Raw genomic sequence first — 5,611 nt, 5'->3', positions numbered from 1 at the left:
GTTGGTGCTCTGCAGATGAGAAAAATAGCTACTGAGATCCTTGTTCACTTGCTGAAGCTGGAAGGCCTTGTGGTCTGGAGAAATGCCAAATTTTGCAGTGGTTCATCTGAGAACAGTGGATGCTGGTCTTTCTCTGGGTAATCCTTGGGCAAGAATACTCTCTCCCCAATTGGCCTGGGTTGCTAGGGAAGAGAGTATTCATCTGAGAAACTGCTTTGAGAGTATCATTAATATCATCATTTTACAGACAAGGAAACAGAACCTTAGAAATGGTAAGATGATTAATGTCATAAGAGGTAACCTGACCTGACCATAAGACCTGACCTTAAGAGGTCGGGTCTTCCACTTCACCTAAGTGAAGCCGAGCTTCCCAAGGCGCAGCTCAGCACCTGGGGAGCCACATTGCAATGAGTTACAGCACCATCCACCTACTGCCTAGAACCACCATTTTGTTCCAAAAACGTAGGTCTGGGTTACCCAGTCCACACTCCATCTTCCTGTTGGTGATTTTCTTTCATTTCTTCCCTCCACCTGGCCCCAGGTGGGTACAGTCTTGTCCATCAGATGTGTTCTAATAAATAGTTAAATACCAAACCCTCTTCTTCCAGAAGCATCCTTGGTTCCTTCTACATATATGTGTAGATTCATATATGTAAACTAAGTATGAAAAAGGATCTTTCATCAGTTTACTTATCAGCTTCTTCTAAACCCATGCTCTTTCCAAGCTGCATATCCAATTTTAAAAAGTCCCTATTCCAAAACCAGTGGGTGGGAATGAAATTACTTTACCCAGGTATAACTCAAAGGGATCACTGAGTGATTATTTCCAGAACAATGGGATGACTTGCTCCAAAGGTAAGTTCAAGTTTTCACCATGAACATATAAAACACCCAGGATTTCTAAGTTTCAACCAGTTTTAGGATTCAATCTCCGCTAGTTAAGTCATTATATGTAAATGCCGTTGATATGAATGTCGATCTCACAGGGTTGGTGAGAATAATACATGAGATAAGATGTAGATAGATCAATTTGTAATATTTTATTACTGACACTGTTGCTAATTGGTTAAGCTAATCAGCATCTTATTAGAATTGTCCCTTTGGGCAGTGAACATCCCTCTTCCTGTTCCTCCTGCACCCTTCCTGTAGTCAGTGTGGTAGCTCTGACCTCTGGTCAGTACAATCCAGTGGATTCTAGATTCTCACCACATCACCACTAAGATTATGGTCACGTTAACCAGGGTGATGGGGCCTCTACATTGAAATGCAGGGCTGTGGGATCAGTGATACTTGCTGTCTTGCTGTCTCCTGCTTTGGTTATGAGAGAAATTCAAGAAAGCAGCTCTTGCTCAGGTAGACTTTGGGTTAGTTCCTGAGCTTTGGTTTTCCTCTGGATTGGCCTAAAGGTCTTAAGGGGTTGAGGAGAATACTGGAGAATGTCTGTTATCATCCATGTTCTCCAACAGAGTAAAGCCAAAACATTAAGTACTGGAGTTATTCGGTACTTGCCTTCCCGAAGGGAAGTGTAGTACTTACTGTGTCTTGATTCTCATGGAGCTACTTGCCTCTGCCCTCTGTTAGTTAGCAATCTGGAAGGGAGGAGGGTTGTACTCAGCATTTCTAAATAGACAATAGTTCTCCTGATTGAAAGGCTAAAACACTTCCACCCTGGAGTTTTACTGACCACTGATTTTTTTTCTTTTTTTTGAGACAGGGCCTTACTCTGTCACTCAGTGCAGTGGTGGTGCCATCTTGGCTCACTGCAACCTCTGCTTCCTGGGCTCAAGCTATCCTCCTACTTTAGCCTCGTAAGTTGCTGGGACTACAGGCACGTGTCACCACACCCAGCGAATTTTTGTATTTTTCATAGAGACAGGTTTTTGCCAAGTTGCCCAGGTTGCCCATGCTGGACCATTGACACTTTAAGAAATGTATGCTTGTCCCTAAAAGGGGAGGTCAGTTTGGGATCCTCCCTCATGGATGATGTGAGTTTGATTACGTAAGGGGACTGGTTTATCTGTCTTATGGGTGGTCACATAATATTCAGGAGGTGTACTGACTAGGCTCAATGATTGACTGGGTGAAGCAGGAAGGAGGAGGGGAGCTATCCAGGTAGACAGGTTTTCTCTGGAGCAAGAGTTGGTTGACCTCAGTCAGCAGGTCAAATCTCGCCGGCTGTCAGCATTTATTAACTTTTTATTTTGAAATGATTTCAGACTCAACTGCCACCTGTGTTATAAATAAAGTTTTCTTGGAACATTACAACTCTTACTTGTTTACATATTGTCTATGGCTGCTTTCATACTACAGAGACAGAATTGAATAATTACAATAAGAACTTATTTGTACCCTTTGGCTCTTTATGAAAAAAGTTTCCTGATTCCTGCTCTAGAGTCAAAGATGCTTCTCAATCAAAAATACTCCCCCAAATTGCTGTATGTTTCATAATCTCCCTCACTGTGACCCAAAGGCCACAAAACCCTTGTAGAATCAGAGAACACAGGGTTGGAAGGGGGTATTAGTGGTCATTCAGTGCAATTCCTCATATAAGGCCAGAATCTCCCAGTGGTGCCCCTTCAAGCAGTCGCCTAGTGATGGAGGCATATCATTGTGTGTAGTAGTCAGCTCAGCTTTTTTGGGGAAGTTCTGGCTATTGGAAAATGATTTCTTATATTGAGCTAGGCTGTGGTGGATGAGAAAAACTATTAAAGTGTTATTATTTATGACCCCCTCTCCAGCCTTTGAAGGAGGAAGATGTCATCACCAGCAGAATGGACTGTACCACCTGTGTTGTGTGGATCAGCATGATGGATGGAGAGGAGACCTGAAGATGCTGCAATGGCAAATTTGCTCTACATGGAGATGCTGGATGTCCCTAGACATAAAGACCCACAAAAGGATGCTGGAAGGGCGTGGCTGGACAGGGGTGGGGTGAAGGAGGAGCTGCAGATGAGGAAGGAGTCAAGGTGTAGAATTTGTCTCAAATTATTCTTCAAAGCTTCTCAGGTAGGATTTGGGCATTTGGGTGCATTTCTAGATGCTTCAGTCAGTTGAAGAAAACTGGGGAAACAGGTGCCCACATGATGTGGTGCATTTTGGTTGTGTCTGTCACCTTGAGGCTCCCATGCATTGGTCTTCTATTCTCAGTCCAAACAACTTTCAGCCCAAGTAGCACCCTAGCAATTAATTGTCCAAATTCTACCTCGTTGTCTTTCTCCCTAGCCACAGATTTCCTCCCCTCTCAGCTCAAATATTTCTTCAAACCAGCATGTGTGGCAGGAGGGAGGTGGAGGAAGGCTGTGTGCCATCTTTGTGGCCCATGTTGAAGGTTTTCCAGGGTACAGGGTAGTGCCACGATCTCTAGATGTGCATTAAGGGCTCTGGCTTCCACATCTATTTCTTCAGTAACTTTCTGTGCAACCTCTTGTCATCATTTCTCTTCTTCATACTTTAATTTACTTTTCTGTAAAACGAGCTGGAGCTGGAACAGAGTTTCAACTTTTTTTTTTTTTTTTGAGACAGAGTCTTGCTCCTTCGACCAGGCTGGAGTACAGTGGTGCAATCTCAGCTCACTGCAACTTCTGCCTCCTGGGTTCAAGTGATTCTCCTGCCTTAGCCTCCCAAGTTGCTGGGACTACAGGCACACACCACCACACCTTTCTAATTTTTTGTATTTTTAGTAGGGACAGGGTTTCACCATGTTGTCCAGGCTGGTCTCGAACTCCTGACCTCAGCCGATCTGCCCACCTTGGCCTCCCAAAGTGCAGGGATTACAGGTGTGATCCACTGTGCCTGGCCTCAAATGCTGCTTACTGAGCCTTGAGCCAAGTGACCTCTGGGGTCTTGATCTAGGTGAGCAGCAATGTAGATGCTAAAAGGCCAGATTTCCAAGCCACCCTGGGCAGCTTTCTTCAAAGCAGTTATCTATTGGACAGATTGGGGTCCATTAAAACCCTGAAGTATTTCCACTGCTAAAAAACAAGCCTAGAATCCAATGAACTATCAGTCTTTCTCAGTGTGTGGTGCAGGTCCCACTAGGGAGATACAAGCTTATGTATGATGCATGGATGAACATTTTAAGTTTTCATAGTTATGTTTATTTTAAAGTCTATTAGGAAAAAAATGTAACTATCACATCAAATGTGTGATTTCATTGATATTGATTAAGATGAAGCTACATTTAATTGAATAAGTGAGCTTACTTGAAGAAAGAGAATAAGTAAGTAATAGTGCAGGTGGTATAGGATTATGGCCAACATGATTAACATTTGGGAAAATGGGCAAAGCGACCTCCACAGGCCCTCCTGGCTGTGACATTCTAGCATTCCTCCTCCTCCCCATCTTTTCTCTTGTTTCCTCTCTGTGGTCATGTCCTCCTCAGCGGAGACGGCATTATAATGTGTACTTTCAGATTCAAAACAGTGGCCTTGACATGCACGAGGTCTGCGCTCTGTGAGTCCCCTTGGCCCTCCCTATGAGAGCTTTACTTTGGTCGGGGGCAGCTCTGTTTTCCTGCCTTCAGTTTCTGATGAGGTACATGAAACCCACAGGAAGCAAATCAAAATGAAAGCAAGAAAAACAAGGCTCGGCAGAGAGCAGCTATCTGCACTTCACTTGGGATTAGAGAAGGTGCTTTTGGCTCCATTAGCAGAATACCTAATGTGCTTGTGTTTGAAGAAGCAAATCTGCAGAATTAGCAGCCAGTGAATTGTTAGTCTTGCAGGCTGTTGATTCTGTCTTGCTCTTTTTTAACCATCAGAACTCACTTAGTTTTATTTATTTTTTGGCATGAAATAATTTCCTATATCCTCTTTTTAACTCACTTCTAGTAGGATAGCGCATCTATTTTTCTCGTTCTGAATTCTGGATGATTTTATTGTTGAGGGAAGACAGTAGATATTGCATATCTGCTTTCTTTTTTCTGTTATTTATTTGTTCATTTTTTACAGTTTTATGTAAACACAAAGCAGGCCCATGAGCTGCCTACTCATTTTCTTCACTGCACAGCCTGGCATTGGGGTTGGCGACTCGCATGGCCAGCTGGGTGGCCCTTTCCATGATGGCTTTGCAGTTCTTGGAGGAAACATTGTGATCGGTCTCAGCACAGTAAGATTTGTTGCACATCAACAGTACTTTCAGCTCCTTGACGTTGTGAACCAGGAACTTCTGGAAGCCACTGGGCAGCATATGCTTTGTTTTTTTGTTGCTCCCATAACCACTGTTGGGCATCAAGATCTGGAGCTTGAACCTTCTACGAACCCTGTTGTCAATACCGCTGGATTTCCGCCAGTCACGCTTAATTTTGATATATCAGTTTGACTGGTGCCCAATGAACTTCTTGGTTCTCTTTTTGACTATTTTGGGCTTCACAAGGGGTATGAAGGCGGCCATGATGCTGAGGAGGACATGGCTGCCACCTCCATAGGCAGTGCCAAGGAAGAGAGAACATACCTACTTTCTAATGTTGGACTTGCACTGTGTGTCCACAGTTGATGAAGTGTGGCATGCCATGGTGGACAGACCTTGGGCATCTGGGGCAGACAAACCTGGATTTAAACTTGGCTTAACCATCTGTCATCTGTGGACAGGCCTTTCTTATTTAAATAAGCTT

The 5,611-nt window shown here is 43.7% G+C and overlaps 1 pseudogene; it reads right to left on the bottom strand.

Moving 5' to 3' along the window:
• Positions 1-4,983: 4,983 nt before the first annotated feature.
• On the bottom strand, positions 4,984-5,391 carry LOC105542540 (annotated as a pseudogene).
• Between the last annotated feature and the right edge of the window lie 220 nt (positions 5,392-5,611).

Source organism: Mandrillus leucophaeus, unplaced genomic scaffold (genome assembly GCF_000951045.1).
Source record: "Mandrillus leucophaeus isolate KB7577 unplaced genomic scaffold, Mleu.le_1.0 Scaffold261, whole genome shotgun sequence".
Taxonomy (NCBI): Eukaryota; Metazoa; Chordata; class Mammalia; order Primates; family Cercopithecidae; genus Mandrillus; species Mandrillus leucophaeus.
This window is presented reverse-complemented; position numbering and strand designations above follow the sequence as displayed.